Source organism: Mastomys coucha, unplaced genomic scaffold, assembly GCF_008632895.1.
Source record: "Mastomys coucha isolate ucsf_1 unplaced genomic scaffold, UCSF_Mcou_1 pScaffold21, whole genome shotgun sequence".
Classification (NCBI taxonomy): domain Eukaryota; kingdom Metazoa; phylum Chordata; class Mammalia; order Rodentia; family Muridae; genus Mastomys; species Mastomys coucha.
In genome coordinates this window covers 169541507-169562716 of record NW_022196904.1, presented here as the reverse complement: position 1 = coordinate 169562716, position 21210 = coordinate 169541507, and the positions used below count along the sequence as shown (strand labels likewise).

At 42.9% G+C, this 21210-nt stretch overlaps 2 long non-coding RNA genes across 2 annotated transcripts in view; one reads left to right on the top strand and one right to left on the bottom strand.

The window, feature by feature from the left end:
* Positions 1-1006, bottom strand: part of LOC116101171 — a 9193-nt gene extending 8187 nt beyond the window's left edge. Inside the window, exon 1 of the long non-coding RNA XR_004122823.1 lies at positions 919-1006. This is a non-coding gene — a long non-coding RNA (uncharacterized LOC116101171). The remainder of the gene's footprint in view (positions 1-918) is intronic.
* A 123-nt stretch (positions 1007-1129) lies between these two features.
* On the top strand, positions 1130-7352 carry LOC116101170. The gene is made up of 2 exons (XR_004122822.1): positions 1130-1211; positions 6004-7352. It is a non-coding gene; the product is annotated as an uncharacterized LOC116101170 (long non-coding RNA).
* Positions 7353-21210: the final 13858 nt, after the last annotated feature.

The following is a 21210-nucleotide window of genomic DNA, read 5'->3' as shown; positions in this document are numbered from 1 at the left end:
AAAAAAAGTAACAATACCTAGAGTGTACACACCAGTGCAGTGCAGAAACTAATTAAAAGTATTCTGAAACATGTACAACTGAATATTTAGTTTATCAAGAAATGCATTCATTTTTGGAGGAAAAAAAAAACATCAATTAATAAAGAAAAGAAGCAGCAGGGAGTCAAAAGCAGGAAAATGAGTTCAAGGCTAGCCTGGTCAACACAGAGTTCCAAGGCAGCCAGGGTGATGAAATGAGACCCTGTCTTAACAGAAATAAGCAACTGGGAAAGTGGGTTGAAACAGTGAGAAGTGGGACAGCATCCATTGGATCTGTTTTAAACTTGGAAGAAGCTGCTGGCCAATGATGAGCGTGACCAAATTTATCTGACATTGCTGGATCACTTCTTTCCTTTAAAAGTAGTATTTAACTAAAAGAAAATCAAGTGCTTGAGTTTTTTTTCTTCCAACAAGACCAACCAAGATCAATTCAAAAGGAAAAAAGAGTAACCATCGCTGTTTACACATTCCCATCCCACTCTAAGAGACATTCAATCTGGTGTGACCTTCCATAACATACAGTCCAAAAACTCTCAGAGAACATTGGATCACGTATGCCTAGATTACAGATTGATTTTTTTCTCATTTAATGATGCATAATGACCATTTTTCATTATTTTAACCTAAAGGTAAACAGAATGATTCACTTTAAGCACTTTGGATGGCCTTTGTCGCTGCAAATGTTCAGCAGGCGCCGTGGATACGGTCTTATGTGTAGTCCCGTGGTACTAGCAATTAGTAAGATTTTATGTACACATCAAAATCCAGAGTCACCAGAGAAGCTGGCAAAATTTTTGGTCTCTGCCAGTTCAGAGAAAGCTTGGTTTGAGGTTTTCAGCATGTGTGTGCTGAGCAACAATGCCCCTCCTCCGCTCTTACCATCCCAGGCAGCATGAGTGATCCGGCTAGCCTGGATGAGGGCGGAGGAAGAGTTCCGATTTGCAGGCCTTGGATGTCTATAGTAAACACTCCCACTGAGGCTGGCTTTAAATACCAACAGTTTAAACAACTGGCTCACAAGATGCCTGAGTATGTAATAACCGAGCCCCTGTGAGTCACCGGCACCGGGCCTTTCAATGGCCAGCTATGACACCCACACAACAGACAGTTTGATCGCAGTATAACCTCATCCTAGCCCGATTTCAAACATTGTCAACACGCCCAAGAGAAAGGTGGGTTTGAGTGGAATAAAAAATCAAGAGCCAAAACTGGGAGGGAGAAGGGGAACCAGGGAAACACCCTTCTCGAATTTCTTTAATGATTTGGTATTTCTAGTGGACAGTCTCCAAGAGCGATGAGGTTCTCCTGAGAATGAGGAGGTACGGGTGTTAGGCTAGCGTGTTTTCTCTTCTACCAGTTAACGTATCTCCGGTTTTATGTTGTGTTGACATCCTTACAGTTTCCTCTCTGGCAGCTGCTGGATCGCTTATGCTTGCAATATTTTTTTTTTCCCTGAAAAATGATTTTTGTGGGAGTGAGCAGTTTAAAGTCCTTCCAGTTATGCCAGTAAGATAATGGAACTTTAGGAACCCAGCTATGTATACAAAAAGACAGAAAACCCATGTGCTTGTTCTCTAGGGAACCACACACTCTAATGAGGGTGCTGTTGCTAAAAAATATAGGAAATTCTCTTTCAAGTTTTCTTTAGTACGGGATTGTGATGCATGAATGAAAACTTCTCACACTGCCTTTGTCAAAGGACAAAAGAAGGAGTCAGGCCTGATGACTTATCTATAATCTCAGTAGTTGGGAGGCTGAGACAGGAGGATTTGCTGTAAGTTTGAGGCCTACATGGGCTATATGATGAGTTCCAGACCAGCCTGGATACAGTGTGTGAGACCCTGCCTCTCCGCCCCCTAAAGCAACAACTGGGTATCAAGATGGCTCAAAGGGGTGCTTATTTCATGAGCTTGAGGACCTGAGTTTGTATCCCCAGCACCTATATGAAAAGCCAAAATGGGGCTGGAGAGAGAGCTCAGCGAGTAAGAGCACTGACTGCTCTTCTGGAGGTCCTGAGTTCAAATCCTAGCAGCCACATGGTGGCTCACGACCATCCGTAATGAGATCTGATGCCCTCTTCTGGTGTGTCTGAAGACAGTTATAGTGTACTTACATATAACTAAATAAATCTTTTTAAAAAATAAGGAATGAATGAATAAAAAAAAAAACAAGCATGGCTGGAAGTTGTGGGTATTGGGGGTAAGGGCAAGAGGATCACTGGGGCTTGCTGTTCTTTTTTTTTTTTTAATTTTATTTTTTTACTTATTCCCTTTACATCTCACTCACTGGCCCTCTCCCAGTCACCCCCTCCCACAATCCTTCCTCCATCCCCTACCCCCATCCCCGACCCTGATACTTCAAGTCTCTGAGAGGCTAGGCGCTTCCTCTCCCAATGAGGGCAGCTAGAAGAACATATCCCACATCTCACATACAGGCAACAGCTTTTGGGATAGCCCCCATTCTAGTTGCTCAGGACCCATATGAAAACCAAGCTGTATATGTGCATGAAGAAGCCTAGGTCCAGCCTGTGTAAGTTCTTTGATTGGTGGTTCACTCTCTGAGAGCCCCAAGGATCCAGGTTAGTTGACTCTTTGGTCTTCTTTTAGAGTTCCTATCTCCATCGAAGATCGCAATCCTTCCTCCTATTCTTCCATAGACGTTCCTAAGCTCCATCTACTGTTTGGCTGTGGGTGTCTGTGTCTGTCTGTGTCAGCTGATGGGTGGTGCCTCCCACAGGACAATATCTTCCTGTCTGCAAGCATAACAGAGTATCATTCATAGTGTTAGGAACTGATGCTTGCCCATGGGATGGGTCTCAAGTTGGGCCAGTTATTGGTTGGCCATTCCCTCAGTTTTTACTCTAACCCCCATGCCTACATTTCTTGTAGAAAAAATAAATTTTGAGTTGAAAGTTTTATGGGTGGGTTGGTGTTTCTATCCCTTCACTGGGTTCCTGTCTGGCTATAGGACATAGCCTTTTCAGGTTCCACATCCCCAACATAGTGAGTCACAGCTAAGATCATCTCCATTGATTCTTAGGTGCCTCCCTTATCCCAGGTCTCTGTCTCATCCTGGAGGTGCCTCCAACCTCCTCACCCTATCAGTTGCAGATTTCCAGATTTCCATTCATTTTCATGGTCATCTATCCATCTCTCCTGTCCTTCCCCAAACATGATCCTAAATCTCCATTCCTCTTCCTATCTCCTCTCCCTCTTAGTTCCCTCCTCTGTCTGCCTCTTAGGACTAGATTCAAGTTTCCTTACTTAGGCCTTCCTTCTTGTTTTGCTTTTTTGGGGTCTGTGGAGTGTAACATGGTACTTGTATTTTATGACTAATATCCACTTATCAGTGAGTACATACCATGCATGTCCTTTTGGGACTGGGTTACCTCACTCAGGATGATATTCTCAAGTCCCATCCATTTTGCCTACAAAATTCATGATGTCTTGGTTTTTAATAGCTGACTAATATTCCATTGTGTAGATGTACCATATTTTCTTTATCCATTCTTCAGTTGAGGAGCATCTAGGTTGTTTCCAGTTTCTAGCTATTATGAATAAAACTGCTATGAACATAGTTGAGGCAGTGTCTTTGTAGGATGTTGGAACATCTTTTAGGTATATGCCCATGAGTTACAGTGTAGAAGGGTCCTGAGGTAGAACTATTCCCAGTTTTCTAAGAAAATGCCAACTTGATTTCCAAAGTGGTTGTACAAGTTTGCACTCCTACCAGCAATGAAGAAGTGTTTCCCTTGCTCACATCCTCGCCAGCATGTGCTGTCTCCTGAGTTTTTGATCTTAGCCATTCTTATGGGTGTAAGATGGAACCTCATAGTTGTTTTGATTTGCACTTCCCTGATGACAAAGACTTTAAACAGTTCTTTAAGTGCTTCTTGGCCATTCAAGATTCCTCTGTTGAGAATTTTCTGCTTAGTTCTGTACCCCATCTTTAGTTGGGTTCTTAGTGTATAATGGCTTGAGTTCTTTGTAAATACGGATATCAGCTCTCTATCAAATATAGGGTTGGCGAAGATCTTTTCCCAGTCTGTGAGCTGCCGATAGACAGTGTCCTTTGTCTTACAGAAGCAGTTTCATGAGGTCCCCATTTACCAACTGTTGGTCTTAGAGACTGGGCCATTAGTATTCTGTTCAGGCACTTGTCTCCTGAACCGGTGCGTTTAAGGGTATTTCCCACTTTCTCTTCTAGATTCAGTGTGTCTGGTTTTATGTTAATGTCCTTGATCCACTTGGACTTGAGTCTGTGTGCTATGATAAGTATGGATCCATCTTTATTCTTCTACATATAGATATCCAGTTAGTCCAACACCATTTGTTTTTGTTTTTGTTTTGTTTTGGGGGGGGTGAGACAGGGTTTCTCTGTGTAGCCTTGGCTGTCCTGGAACTCACTCTGTAGACCAGGCTGGCCTCGAACTCAGAAATCCGCCTGCCTCTGCCTTCCAAGTGTTGGGATTAAAGGAGTGCGCCACCACCGCCCCGCCCAACACCATTTGTTGAAGATGCTCTTCCTATTCCATTGTATGGTTTTGGCTTCCTTATCAAAAATTAGGTGTGCATAGGTGTGCAGGTTTATTTCTGGGTCTTCAATTTGAGTCCATTGATCAACATGTGAAAGAGTTGTTCTTAAGGATATTAGACGTAGAGGGATAGAACAGGACACCCTAACCTCTGGCCTTTGGACAAACATGCACACACACAGTAAAATGTATGTATATATGTACGTATGTATGTATGTGTATATATGTATATATATATATATATATATATATATATATATATATATATATATATATATATATCCCAAAATAAAGCCATGGAAATAGAAAGGGATAAAATTGAAATGTAAAGATTTTAATTAGTTTTACTGTATTAAATTTCATTTATTACCTATAAATGTATATATATATATCCTCTGTGTGTGTGTGTGTGTGTGAGAGAGAGAGAGAGAGAGAGAAAGAGAGAGAAAGAGAGAGACGCATGCCACAGTACATTCATGAGAGTGAGAGAATAGCTTTTGGAAGTCAGTTCTCTCCTTCTGCTCTGGGTTCCGGGGATTGCACTGCAGGTCACTAGGCTTGTGCTTTAACGAGCTGAGCCAGTTTGTCAGCCCTAGCAATACCTTTGAGTCTATAATCATTCAATGTTTCATTTCACCAAATCAAATAAGTGTTTCAACAGGCTGATAAGAAAAGGTTGAAGGAAGCAGAAACAAAAACAAAAGGTTCGTGGCAAAGTTCCTTTCTTTAAAATGCTGGGACAGAGAGACTGAACAGCAGAAAAATAACCGATGGCCATCAGAACCCTTGGCTGTGGTGTTCTTTGCCAGTGCCTTCCTAATCCCAACTTCTTAGAAAGCTGGATAAACAGCATGGTTCTTGGTGACCTGGAACTCTATTGTGAGCTGTTAGCTTGTCCCATTGGGACCCAACCCTTCGACCCCTGAGTCTTAAACAACATCTTCCTGTCATTTTTGCTTTACACATTGAGTATCATTTCGTGCTTTTAAAATTAAAACAGAAGCTCTGATATAAGGCAAAAGGCACTGGATTTAGAATAAAAACCTGGATTCCAGTCTAATCTCCAGCAGTTTTATAATTGTAAATCTCTTGAGCTTCTTATAACCTCCCTTTGCGCCAAACGTTGACATCCATCACTTGCTCCCGGGGTCATCCTGAAGCGCACTATTTGAGGCATGGTTTAAAACACCTCGTGACATGAAATACACTATCCAACATAGTCTGCTATTACTCCCATTTGATTAGAATGGAATGGATTTGGCTTACTAAATTTTGGATGTGCTTTCTAGCAGCATAAATATTTCCTCACTGAAAAAGTATTTGTGGTGTAATAAGAAATATATTTGGTCTTTGTACCTGACTCAGGGCTCAGAGTTCCTAAAACCCTTGGAATTTCCTGAGTGACAGAACCTGGCTTTTGTTTTTCACAGGAAGCATCTTTTGATCTTGCCTGAGTTTATGTTGATGAGGTGACTAGGACTGATCCCTAGGGAGCCTCAGGATGGGGCCCGGCTGCCAGAAAGACCAAGTAATCAGCTGGCTCAAAACTTTCAGCCCAGACTACTGACCATTCGGGAGAAATGAAATGCTAACATTGAACTATAAGAAATTGGAGAACGGAGGCTTGAGTCACTTCTAGGTTGATGGACGGACACACTGCATGCTGATGGGATAGCCTACTTGAAGAAGACTCGGATGCAGGCATTTCTGAGATAAAAGAATTTATGGAGAACTATTCCATGGGCTTGAGTATATCTGAGCACCACACAGCATCCACAAAAGCCTGGATCCAATTCCCGGCGCTAAAATAAATAGATAAATAGATAAATTTAAGAGCAAGAAAAGTTACAGATGCTAGTTAGGATTCTGGGACCAATGACACGGCTGGAGAGCCACAGAAAAGATGCCCGCTAAATCCAGGCACTAGTGAGCCATTTATGTAAGAGAATTTGAAAGAGGAAGGCATAAACTGAACTGGATCTCCATTAGCAATAGATGAGAGGGAAGAGATGATACAGGGAAAGGGAGTGTGGAGACAGGAGGAAAGCCCACAGGAATTACTTGTTGCTTCTGAACGATGGAATTTTATTGGAGATCGCAATGTCTGCTCTAGAATGCAAAACACTCTATTGTTACTTTGCCCCAAAGCTGTCGTCTGACCCTTTGAAACTGAAGTTAGGACACCTCAGACAAGTGCTCTCATTCCTTATACTTTGTCTTGTCTATCTCCTCCACCTGGTTGCCCTTCAGTTGAATCCCTTTGTAATAATAACTATCACTAAAGTAACTAATCATACTACGAACCAATGAGATGGCTCAGCAGGTATAAGCACATGTCAGCAAGCTAGACAACCCGGATTAGATCTGAAAAACCCACATGGTAGAAGGAGTGAAATGGCTTTCAGGCTTTCTCCTGACCACAAGATGCAGCAATGGAACCCAGGACAGAAGAGCACGGCTTTGTCCCTGTCTGAGTGAGAAGCTAATCCCAAATCCAGCCTCAGCACCTATGTTGCCAGATCAATCCTGGCCACTTACCACAGCCTCCTGGATCATGTGAATGAAATTTAAACCAGTTTATCCCATTGTTATTTCTGTAAAATCAGCTCTTCCTGGGCTGGTCTGCTGGAGCAATCACAAAAGTCCTGCCATCTGCAATAGTCCTTTCAAATCTTAACGTATCGTCTCCTGTGATCACAGTAAAATACAGGGCGACTTCTTAGTATTACAGTAAGGACTACACAACATAATCTACTAAATAAATGACAGACAAAATATGCTGTGCTCTGTAGCATTCCTTGTCTCCTTTTTTTTTTTTTTTTTTTTTTTTTTTTTTTTTTTTTTAATTTTTAGATCGAAACTGTTCTTTGTTTTTAAGAAAGTGAGTAAAGAAAACCGCTTCCCATTCTGAGGGAAGAGAATACTCCCATTTGACTGTTAAAAGTATTCACTTTTGGCACGTGCTGTGGTTTAGATTTGGTTTGAGTGTGTCCCCCCAGGGGTTCATGTACTAACATTCAACTCCCATTGGGAAGCATTAAGAGGGTGTTTAGAACAGGGGTTGGGAAGGATTGGGGCCAGATAAGGGCACCAGGGCAGAGAGCTCCATCACTTCATCCTGGGACTTCATAGGAAGGACAGAGACCTGAAGAGACGTATGCATTTCCTCACTTTGCCATGTGGTGCCCGGGTGCTGCCTCTGGATGCTGCCAGAAGGACAACCATGACCAGATGTGACCCCACAACCTTCTCTCTGCAGGGTCACAAGCCAAAACAAATGTCCTTTTTTAATTAACTTAGTCTGTGGTATTGTGTTACTGGCAACAGAAATAATTGATACAATGACAGGTTGTCCTGTATCAAAGTGTTCATTCTAACAAAGGCTGCTGTGGTCCGGCTCTAGACTGAGAGTTCAGGGCTTCTTAGTTAGTATAAATAAGATGTCATTTTTTTTAAAAGTAAACACAGTCTAATTACATTTGGATTAATTTACAAAACACAATGTTTCCAGTGACAGATTAAACGCCAAGAATACTCTGAATCACATTGGCTCTCCTCATTGGCCAATGTCACCATAGATTATAAAGACTGAAAAGTCATTAGCCTTAAAGGAATTCCTTGAGATGGAGGCATTTTGATGAATAGTCGTGTTCTTTCTTTATTTTGTCTTGGCTTTTTGGCCTTACTGTACAGACAAGTTGGGCCTCAAACACTGAATGCATCTGTCTTCGTGCTGGGGCTACAAGCTTTTGTCACCACACCCAGCTCAGTATTCTTTACCATGATCACAGAAGCTTAGCTTTGATGTTTTAGCGTAAACTAGATGTAAAGCAACATCAGCTCTTGCATCAGTTAACACCTTGTGCCTGTTTTATAAAGCTTTCCATTTCAGACACCCTTATCGTATATTTGATACATATTTGCAAAACGAAGTCTCCTGGTCACTTAGTTTCATCAGTAATTAACTTCTTAAATAACAGAATCAGAATGGCTCCCATCCATTCTCATTTGAAAGCTTGGCTCCTAGCTGGTGGAAGGACTGGGAAGTGATGACTTGGAGGAGTTCTGTCACTGGGGCTCAAAGCCTACACTAGGCCCAGTCTCACACTTACTCAGCCTTGGCCTGCAGATCAGCATAATAAGCTTCCATCTTCTGCTCTAGCACCATGACTGTCTACCTCCTGCCATGATCTCTGCAATAGTAATCATGAACTCACCCTGTGAAACCAGAAGCCCTAATTAATGCTTTTTTTTTTAAGTAAGTTGCCTTGGTTATAACGTTTCTTCAAAGTAACCCCGAGGTTACTTTAATATTAACCTGGTGTAAATAGTAAAATAAGTTGCTTAACTGGGGACTATTTAAGCAATATCAAAACTAAATGCTCCTAAGGGAGGCCTAAGAATCCCTCAAAAATCCCATAATCCGTATATATATTTTATTTTTCATGTGTATATGGTGTATACATACATATGCTCCTATTTGCATGTATGTGAATGCTCATGTATGAGCAGGTAAGTCTGTGTGTGTTGGGGAGGGCAAGTCTTCCTTGGTTATGCCACCTTATTTGTTGAGGTGGGTGGGAAATAGTGCTTCCTGTCTCTGTCTGCGCATCTCAGCTCTGATGAGGCCTGCAGACTCTTCCGCTCTGAGCTTCCTGCCATAACGTTCTCTGCTTTACAATAAGCTCAAAGACAGCTGCCCTAAGGACCCCCGTGGAAAGCAATCTCTAGAATCGCAAGCCAAAATAAATCTTTCCTCTTTAAACTGCTGTCTCAGGCCTTTTGTCCCAGCCACAGAGAGCTGACTAACACATTCATTGGAAAATTAGCTGACATTTGATAGCTTCCCATGTTTTGAATTACTCAGTTTCAAGTCTGTGTCTTGGTCATTTGGACAGGTTTGTAGCAAAAGCGATCTAATAGTCTCAAGTCAAGTTGATCAGTTTGGGTTATTACACGGATTCTTCTAGAAAAGCACCCATTTCTCACTGATTTATATGTAATTCTAGGGGGTGGAGATGGATGTTATGGAGGGAAATAGATTTCGTAACCAAAAAAGGTTGGGGAAATGAGGATTAAATAATCATCATGATACAAAATCTATTGATGTGTGATTGACCCGAATAAGGAAGCATAGACCACTAAGTTTCCAGGAAAAGAAAAAGTTTTTTTTTTTTAGTTGGCTTTTTTTTTTTAAAGATTTACTTATTTATTACATATAAGTACACTGTAGCTGTCTTCAGGCATCTCAGAAGAGGGCATCAGATCTCATTACAGATGGTTGTGAGCCACCATGTGGTTGCTGGGATTTGAACTCAGCAGCAATTTGAACCTTTGGAGGAGCAGTGAGTGCTCTTAACCGCTGAGCCATCTCTTCAGCCCAAGAAAAAGTATTTTTATGACTTGGGGATGGAGAACAATATTTTAGCATTTGTCTTGAAAAGGGATGAATTTGACCTCAGCAACTAGAAGAACCTGCTGTTGGTTGCTATGTTTAAAAACTTGCTCTGAACACTCTTCCCAGAAGTGGAAAGGGTCTCGTCCCTCGTAGGTACAACAGTCCTGTCTTCATCCCTCGTAGGTACAGCAGTCCTGTCTTCATCCCTCGTAGGTACAACAGTCCTGTCTTCATCCCTCGTAGGTACAACAGTCCTGTCTTCATCCCTCGTAGGTACAGCAATCCTGTCTTACTGTGTGGTTGCACATGCTGTAATCCCAGCACATGGATGACTGAAGAAGAAATACCAATTAAAATAACAATAGTGTACACACCACAGAAGTTACAATAGCTAAAAAAGACTTACATGCAAAGTGTGAGCAAAGAAATGGCTCAGCTATGCTAGCCTCTGGTACTGATACAAATACTACAACCACTAAACAGCTACTGGAAACTCTAAATCCACTCTCAGACTATTGTCTCAGCACCTGCACCTGTGTGTGTGTGTGTGTGTGTGTGTGTATGTGTTCTTGATGTGCACAAACACATATGGACATACAGAAAAATATCTTGCTGTACCTAAGACAAATGAAAGAGTGTTTCTACTGCTGTAAAGAATGTTTATGATGCGGTGGTAGCGCACACCTTTAATCCCAGCACTTGGGAGGCAGAGGCAGGCGGACTTCTGAGTTCGAGGCCAGGCTGGTCTACAGAGTGAGTTCCAGGACAGCCAGGGCTATACAGAGAAACCTTGTCTCGAAAAACCAAAAAAAAAAAAAAAAAAAAAAAAAAAAAAAAGAATGTTTATGTTTTAATGTTTATAATGGCAATGAACTGCTGGGTCACACACGTATATAGATGTACCTTGAAAACATGAATACCAATTCACAAAACACAACAGAAACCCTATGTCTAGGGGAATGAGCTTGCACCAATGAATTCTTGCCACATGATACTATCGTTATAAGATACAAGAACAGCTGAAGCTAAGCCATAGTGATAGAAATATCTGTGAATGCTTCAGGAGACAGTCCAGTGGTGACTGGAAAGCGGGACCAGAGACCCTCACGGGATGATGGGAATGTTCTAGCTCTTGTTTTAAGTGATGACATATACTTTGGAATAAGTTTGATATATTGTCAACTCACAGAACAGTCAGGACAGGTTACTTCTGCATTCTCCTCAAAAAGGTTCATCAACCCTTGGATTTGCCAGAAGAAACTGTATGCTTAGAACCTGGATACTTTACTGAATATGAAAGTTATTTTATTAAAGGTATTTTCTGAAAAATCCCTAGGAATTGGTTACATCTCCTGTCTTAATTTGGATTACTATTGCTACGATAAAACACCATGACCAAAGCAACTTGGGGCTTATTTTGCTTATGCTTCCATATCACATACAGTTGATCATCAAGGGAAGCCAGGACAGGAACTCAAACAGGGCAGGAACCTGGAGGCAAGAGCTAATGTAGGGGCCATGGAGGGAAACTGCTTACTGGCTTGCTACTCATGGCTTGCTCGGCCTGCTTTCTTATAGAACCCAGGACCACCAGCCCAGAGATGACACTGCACACAATGGGCTGGGCCCTCCTCCATCAATCAGTAGTTAAGAAAATGCCTTGTAGGCCTTTCTACAACCGAATGTTATGAAGGTGTTCTCTTAACTGAGGCTCCCTCCTCTCAGATGACTCTAGCTTGTATCAAGTTGGCTTAAAACTAACCAGCAAATTCCAAGGTGATGTTATATGACACTTTACATTGTTTTGTGGATGTGGAGCCTAGTTTTCAAAAAAGACCTGCATCATGCTTGTTGAGACCCAGTGCCAGGAGAGCGGCCTTCAGCCCTGACTGCACAGTGCTATCACTGAGTACCTATCAAACTGCCCCACCCATCTAGAATCCAGGCTGCACCTCAGGCAAGAAAAACCTAGATTATTGAAGGAACTGAGGCGTCAAGTTATTTAAACCCTAAGTGACTTCAGTGTACAGTGAATGAGGCCCCACTATCCAATGTCAAAGTGACCTCCCCTTTAAGCACCCACACTTGCTCAATCAGACTATGACTCACATTTAGTAGACATCAATTGCCAATTGCAAAGACCAGTTGCTATAGTTTATATCTGTAATGTCACCTAAGGATTTGATCTCCGGCTGGTGGTGCTATGGGAGATGGTAGAAATCCAAGGAAAGAGGTCTAGTTTGGAAGTACTCCACCACAGGGGCATGGCCCTTGAGAGGTGCTGGGACCTGGCACCAGTCGCTCACTCTTTCCTGCCCACATTTATGAGGCAAGTGGCTTTGCTCTACTGTGTGTCCCAGGCCTTGTTCTTTGTCCTCACACAGACTCAGGAACAATAGTGCTAAGTGACCATGGGCAGAAAACTTAACTTTTTTTTGTTGGCTTTTTTTGGGGGGCGGGGTGGCTTTTTTGTTGTTGTTGTTTTCGAGACAGGGTTTCTCTGTATAACCCTGGCTGTCCTGGAACTCACTCTGTAGACCAGGCCTCGAACTCAGAAATCCACCTGCCTCTGCCTCCCAAGTGCTGGGATTAAAGGCGTGCGCCACCACTGCCCGGCTTAAAAAGTTAACTTTTAAACTAGAAGACATTTGTTTTCTTTATAACTATTTTGTCTGGAAGCGGCAGCAGGAGACTCACTAAGCCACCTGGTGTCTTGAAGCAGCAGAGATCCGCCTTGCCAGCTCGTGTCCACCTGTCTGGTCTGACTTCAGGCCTCTGGATTCCGTACTTTAGACCTACGGTTCCTGCCTTCTCTAGACTCATTGCTAGGAGGACTCGGGCATTTGACTACGTCCTTCCTTCTCCCTCCCTCTGTCTTTTCTTCCCTCCTTTTTTCCTTTCTTTCTTTTGGTGTTTCAGATCAAGTCGAGAACCTTGCATAAGTTTGGAAAATGCTCTGCAGTTAAGCTCCATCCCGCCCCCCAGCCCTATGTGCCTGCCGTCCGATAAGATCAAGGCTTTGAGCTCTAGCGCTGTTCTCTGTGTATCCTAAACGTTCATCAGGCTGTTTTCTTTCCCAGTCTATTCACAGACTTGCTCTTGATCTTGTCTCCCCGTTTCCTCCTTTCTTCAGGTCCATGGTCTCAAACTGACCTCTTGGATCTAGCAGTTGATACTGTGTGTTTATCCTCACTTCTGGCTCCAAATACAGCTTCACTGCCCATACCTATCGCAGAAAGTCCCCGTCCTTGGTACCTGAACCTTCTAACCAAACCTCGGCCCTTCTTCAAGGCCAGCTGAGTGAGCCCAGTTTGAGAAAGCGTTCTCTTTGCCTCAACCAACTTCCTGAGCTCACCTAAGTGGGCATTTTTGGCCTGACCACACTGTCTGGTTTGCTCTTATCCTCTGGCATCCTCATGGCTTTATTCTGTTGGACATCACAAAGAGCTGGAATCAAATGAGAGGAAATGCCTAGAGGAACAACACTAGGCTAAAGCCGACATATCAGGTTTCTGTGCCCTCTGAGGGTCTTGTGCCTGCTCCAAATTCCATTCCACTGACCATGTGCTGTGTTCTCAGCACAGGCAGCTGGATGAAGTGTGTATTAGAAAGTACAGCTGCTCACCCTCAGACTTCCGAGGGTCTTCCTTGGAGTCTGGCTCGCCCGGCCCCCCTGTCTCGCCCTTTCTGGCCTGACCCAGAGCCCAGATACTGTGTTTATTTGTGTGTCTAATCATGGTTCATTTCAGCCTCTAGTGTTTAACTACAGCATAGATCCCTACCAACTTCTTCATGACATCTTTAGTTCTTCCCCAGCCTGCTTCCACTTTCTTCTTCCAACAATGCCACCTCACTTTGCTTAAGAGAACCAGTACTTAAGAAGTCACATTAGCCGGGCGGTGGTGGTGCACGCCTTTAATCCCAGCTTGGAAGGCAGAGGCAGGTGGATTTCTGAGTTCGAGGCCAGCCTGTTCTGCAGAGTGAGTTCCAGGACAGCCAGGGCTATGCAGAGAAACCCTGTCTGAAAACAAAACAAAACAAAAAAACAAAAACAAACAAAGTCACATTAACTCCATTGTATAGAGAGTTTCTCCACACTTCTCTTGAGTAAGACATTGACAAAAGTTTGATCCATCACTCCCATACTGTCTCACAAGTTAGAATGACAGGGTGGTGAGTTTCAAACTGGCTAAAAAAATAGTGAAATAAGGATTTTTAATGTTATGATTATTGTCTAATTTTCCAATTTAATTTTTAGTTATTTTTTCCTATGTTCACTTTTCATAAAATTATTTTTAAATAAACATATTCAACTGAATACATTTTTTTAAAATATACATATTCAGCTTGTCATAGTGGCTCATCCCTATAACTATAGTGTCAGTTGGAAGGCAGATGCAGGTGGATCTCCATGAGTCTAAGCCAGCCTAAGTTATATAGTGAGTTCAGCAAGCTAGCTTGGCATACATTGTGTGGCCTTGTCTCAAACAAACAAACAAATATGCTAAAACCAAACCAACCAAACCAACAAACCCCACATGTTTCATGTTTCAAATTCCCCACTTCTTTGTACCTCTCTCTCTCTTTTCTCTCTCTCTCTCTCTCTCTCTCTCTCTCTCTCTCTCTCTCTCTCTCTCTCTGCCGCTGGAGTACTGAGATTAAAAGTACACACCACCTGGCTAAAGTCCCCCTCTTATAGCCATGTCTAACTTATAAATGTTGACCTGACATATATGATATCTGGCTCAAAAAGACACTTAGTAAATATTTGTTAGGTGGATGGATAATAAATAGCTCTTTGATTAAATCAAGTCACTCAATTCTTTTTTTGCTACAGATGTGGAATATGGAGCTGGAAAGATCCAGGAATGTTTCAACCCCAGCATTTTACAGATGAAAATAAGGACCACAGGGAAGGCACCCGGAAACTCTCTTCTCTCCCTGTATGCCACAGTCCTACCTCTCCCCACAAACTGACTTTTACTGTATACCCAATGGGTCTATTAAACCAAGAGGTTTTCTCCTCTTTGCTTTCTTAACTTCAGCATTCTTCAAATAACTCATGTGCAAACATTCATTGTATGGTAGCATTCTGAGAAGTGAGAAAAAAAGGAGCAAAATTTCACACTCAGGGAGCTGATTATCTGTGGGACAAGATCAGGCCATTTTAGTAAAGAAAATATGATTGGTGGCTTCGGAGAAGGCTCTGTCAGTAAAATGCTTGTGGAGGAGGCTTGAGGGCTGGAGCGTGGATCCTGAGCACACGGGGTGGGTGGGAGTGGGGTGGGGCAGGGGGCGGGGGTGGGGGTGGGAAGCTGAGTGTAGGGAAGTAACCCTGTAAACTCCTCACCCTCACCTTCCCAACCCCCACTGGATGCTGTTTAAAGACAAACAGATCCCTGGAGCTCACTGGCCTGCTCCCATAGCCCGAATGGCAAACTCCAGGTTCAGTGAGAGGTTCTGTAACAAAAAATGAGGTGGAGAGTTATAGAGGAAGACACCAACAGTGACATAGACATACATGGGTACATCCCCTCCCTGGTACTCCTGCACATACATCACATACACACACACACACACACACACACACTCACATACACACACCCCTTAAATATGTCAATATGTGTGCCAGATGGTAGAAAGTGTTTAAATGATGAGAATCTACTTCTAGAGAAACACCCAAGAGAAATGATTACATGTGCCTACACAAAAACTTGTTCACAAACGCTTTGCTTTTTGTTTAATATGAGCTTTTTCTATGTAGCCCAGGCTAGCCTTGACTTCTCAGTCATCTCATCTCAGCCTCCCAAGCATTCCAAGTGCTAGGATTCCAGGCATGAAGCACCAAGCCTTGAATGGTGCGCATCAATTCTTTAGCAGAGTTATTCTTAATAACCAAACAGTGGAAACGCCTTGAACACCTGTCTACTGGTGACTGGAGAAATAAAACCGCACAGTCACACAATAAGGAGCAATGAAGCACTGATGTTGTCTGCCACAAGAATGAATCTGGGGAACACTGGACTAAGGTAAAGATATCGTTACAAAGACTGCATAGTGCAGGACTCCATTTATGTGAACCGTGCAAGAACAGGCATCTACATAAAGATGGAAAGTGGATTAGTGGCTGGCTGAGGCTCGAAGACTGGGTTCATTGGTAGCAGGGGACTGTGACTAAAGTGTGCAGAGCTTATTTTAAGGATTGTGAGCCTATTCTACAGTTGATAGTGTAGTAGATTCTTAACTCTGATTAGACTAAGACTAAGAATTGCACACCTTAAAGTTAAGGGTGAGTTATTAGGTATGTGAAATATAACTCAATACAGCTACTTTCTTAGTGATAGAAAAACAAGGATAAGAGTGGACTGCTGAAAGTAAATAAATTAACTAATTAATTAATTAAAAAAAGAGTGGACTGCTACAGCTTTGCAAGAGGTGATCAAGGGACATCTCACTAAGGCACTGACAGTTGTGCACAGCATTGAGGTCATGAGCCTAGGGCTGTACAGTGTAAAAGCAGAGAACAGAGAGCACATGCAACAAGCTATTGAAAGAATAGCAGGATAGTCATGTGGTTATAGAGTTAGCATGAGGGAAATGAAGATGAGATGGTTTAAAAAAAATTAGCAGGGTGAGATGGGACCATGTTCTTAGGGCTTGTAGACCACCAAAGGACTGTGGTGTATTGGCCACTAAAGGGTAATAAGTGATATGGGCAGGAACAGGTTCTATAGCGTGATGTTTAAAAGACATTTTATTTGTTCAATTATTTTAGTTTTTGAGACAGGTTCTTGCTATGTTGTTTCAGGTGGTTACAAACTCCTGAACTCCAGTGATCCCCCTGCCTCAGCCTTCAGAATACTTGGTCTACAGGTATGTACCAACATACCCAGCCTGAAGCACTTATTAGAGTAAAATGTTTTTCTGTTGTTCTGTCTTCCTGTCCTCACCTTACCTAGATAGATGACAGACAGACAGACAGACAGATAGATAGATAGATAGATAATACAAACAAACAAACATACATACATACATACATACATACATACATACATATATAAAGTGACTTTGAAAGGACAGGCCCACTTTTTGCTTTTCATTTCTTCTTTCCTTAGCCTATGTCACATCTGATTGATTTATTGGAATACTTCCTTGGTTTTATGGAATTGAGTGTATTATAGAATTAAATGCAGATCCAATTAGGATCTTTAAGCTAATGGTTGGGCTGGGGAAATGGCTCAGTAGGTAAAGTACTTGTACACAAGCAAGATGACCAGAGTGATCCCTAGAGTCCATGTAAATGCTGGATCTGTGTGCCTTTGAGCCCTACTGGTAAACCCAGTGCTTGGAAAGATAGAACACAGGGAGTCCCTGGAGCAAGACAAGAGCTAGACTGATCATATGAGCAAGCTTGCATTCAGTTGAGAAACTGCTTCAGTACATAAGGTGGAGAGCTATGGAGTGTGTAGTACACCTTTAGACACTAATGTGCTCCACACCTGCAAACAAGGTATACTGTATACAATACATGCACACCACATACATACACGTGCAAAAATAAAGGATTAAAAATAAGCTGTGCTGTTGGGATTTTGTCCTTTTGCTCTTTTCGAGGACCTCGACTGTTTGTTTCTGGAAGAGGCCTTATGGACTGGAATGCTCCTGGTCTTCACAGCAGACCACACACAGTACCTAAGCCTTTCTTCCTCCCCACAGTGGAGTGTGCATCCAGGAAGCATAGGAGTAGGCAGTGTGGCATCTTAAAATAAATGCAAAATCCCAAGACACTGACTCAGAACTCTCTACTCAGGCGTGAGGGAGATGGGCTGAGGCCCAGCTGCACCCAGACAGCCCTGTTACAGGACAAGGCTAACTCACTGACTCCTAGGTCTTAGTTTCTTCATATATAAAATGGGAATTAAATATCTGTTTGAGATTATCATGAGGATTTTTAACAATAGAGTCCACAGTGGCACCATGAACTATGTCCATCTGTCTATCATCACGTCGGTTATTGCTAAATAAAATTAACAGCACACATTTTAAGCAAATAACCCTCCTGTGCTTAGCCCAACCCAGAAGATTCATCTAACCAGATGGTTTTGTAATAGATGTCAAAGGCACTTTTGGCTTCACTTCTGGGCTTAAACGTCAAGACAAAACCAGAACCAGGACAGTGATTTCCTACACCCAGGCCTGCTGAGAGCATGGGCCGTCTTCAGTGTCCAACTCAGGGACTAGGATGGGGCCTAACACTCTGAGGCATGATTCAACAAAGCCTCATATGGTCTTGGCAATCATTCTAAGAAATGGCAAGAGAGGAGCCAGCCACCAGATAAACCAGGAACTGCTCTTAACAGTGATAACGGCACACGGTGGAAGGATGCTCTGATGACATAACTGGAAGATTTTGAGATCGAGGGAAGAAATGCGCAGAGGCAGTTCATGGTGGGGTTTCTGTCTAAAACAAAGGAGGTGGATGGAAGATAAGTTCCTGAGTTCATAGATTCAGGACCCATTTGTCCATCCTTAGCTTCTCCTGGAGGCACTGGAGGACAGACATCGTGCAGAGAGGCAGGAGGAAGGAAGCAATAGGACTAATGTTGCCCGAATTGCCATCCTGATTTTCAAGACTAATTTTAGAGTCATTTACTATTTTACATCTTAAACAAAAATATTTAGAGAACGTACATTCCTCTCATAGCACATTGAGCCCTTTCACACGGCAGTGTGATATCGTCATCCGCAAAGTTCGGACTTGAGAACCACATGATTGAGTCACAAACAAATTGCAAAAAACAACTCCATAACGTTGATTTCTGTTGTTGCTGCTAGGCACATTTTTAGCTTTTCTGGGTTGCAAGCGGCCCACAGACCATACGAGTCTAGACGAATTTCATTTATATAACTTTGCCATCAACAACTTCAATTTATTTACATGAAAGAATAACAAAAGAAAGGAGCCAAGTCATGTGCAAAATATCGTGCCTGTGGCATATGATCTGATTACTAGCGATTTGATATGAGACCCTCTTGCATGTCTGGTCAACCTTTGTATCTCCAATAGCATTCACCAGGAGGAGGTAAGGAATTCTGGGAGGATGAAGAATTCATAAAGAGCTGTAAAAACTCCTGGAAATTTTCCCTCCTGAAAACCAGCAATGCACAGGGCATCCAGAGCATCCATGATCAAAACAAATGAACGTTTGTGCACCCAGGGCTGGAGGCGTGCTGTTGGCACAGTTGCAATGAATTTGGGCTTGGGGACTTGGGTCCACATGATCTCTCTCTCCTGTCCATCTCTCTTGTCTCTCCCCTGCACGCACCCCATCTCTCAGTCTGTCTGTATACTGTTACACTAAACTTAACTCTGTTTTACTGGTTAGTGTGTGTACTAGGCAAAACTTTATGTACCCATGCATATTTTTTTCATTCATTCTTCTGCTGGGTTGCCTTGAAAAGAAAATAAGATTAAAACAGTCACCTCCAGCTTAGTGTTACAAGCGGTCAAGTGAAAAAAGAAAAAAAAACATAAAGGAAACTGGAGAAAAAAAGACAACACACACACACACACAGACTCCAGAGCCACACAGAAGTGCTCAAACGCTTTCTTTCATTGAGAAAAGTGGTGTGGCTGGAACACTAGCTCAATGGTTAAAAGCACTGGAGGCTCTTGCAGAAGACGAGGGAGGGTGGAGGGTGTGGGGGCGGGGCGTCGATTTCAAGCACTCACTTTGGTAGCTCACAACCATCCGTAATTTCAGTCCCAGGGGCTCTGGTGCCCTCTTCTGGCCTCCAAGTGTACCACGCATGCAAGTGGTACCCAGGCATACACGTAGGTGAAACACCCATTAATGTAGAATAAATAAAAGGTTTTCTTGTTTTCTTTAGATTTTGTTTTTTAGAAGAAGAAACGTGGTGCCTAGACCAAGGGGAAGGCCATCCTATTTCTGTTACGTAATAGATGGGAATGGATTGTCGCTTAGGAAGCAACTGCAAAGGCTGTGGATCCTTCACAAGAGATGCTCACTCTATTTCAGGTTCTTTCCAAAGCTGCAACAGGTGCAGACTCCCTTTCCCCCTTTTTCACTCAGCACTCAAGGGATTTAAGCAGCTAGGGGAAGGCGGCTGCCCAATGGGCTCAGTCAAATGGGGCTTCATTCAGGCAGCACGATGCTCCAGCCAGCCCGAGGCTCTAACGCAGCTCCCGAGCCCTTCTGAAATAGCTGGCTGGCCGGACTCCCACCCATGTTAAAATTAGCATCACACCTGCTACATCCAACATGTGTTCCTCCAGAAGGGAGATAACAAAAATATGCAGCCGACGTCCTTAAAGAAACTAAAGTCCTAGGGCCGTATGTGAGTGAGAATAAGCCGTGGCCTTTGCTGCTAGTATATTCCAATAAAGGCAAAACTGGAGAAACTGAGGCAGACTGTGGTTAAAGCACTGTCTAACTTCTCGCTATGTCACCGCCAGGCACGAGCTCAGTTTTGCCAAACTTCTGAGTCACTTTACTTCTTTTTAGTTTTTATTTAGTTTTTGCTTTTGCTTTGTTGTTGTTATGATGATGCTGGAGAGATGGTTTAGTGATTAAACAATCTGTTTAATCACTGGCCCGCTGTTCTTCCAGAGGGCCAGGGTCCAATTCCAAGCAGCCACAAGAGGTTCACAAAGGGCTGTAACTCCAGAAATGTGGAAGATGGGAAGAGGAGGGACAGCACTAAATGTCATCACTGGAAACCACGGGGATTCACCAAGCTCCCTCTCTTTTGTCATAAGCTTCTGCGTTGTTGGAACCCACAGGACACACAAGGGAGAGACTTGTGCTCAGTGTGAGGAAACCACCGGAGCTGAGGGGACCTGAGAGTGCATTCCGCCTGCAAGGCTTCAGTCAGCTTTCAGCGCGGCACTCAAACAAAAGTATGTGAGGTTGTGAAGTTCATAAGACGAGAATTTTATTTCCTTGGGCTGGCAAGAGAGAATGAAACCAATATAAAATCCAGCAAAGCCTGAAGCAAGTGCCCTTTAACTTTACAGCTAGATATATTGATGGGTGGGTGAGGGAGCACCCTCATAGAAGTAAGGTAAGGGGGGATGGGATAGGGGAAGGCGGGAAAGGGGATAACATTTGAAATGTAAACAAATAAAATATCCAATTTAAAAAATATTGATCTCGCCGGGCGGTGGTGGCGCACGCCTTTAATCCCAGCACTTGGGAGGCAGAGGCAGGCGGATTTC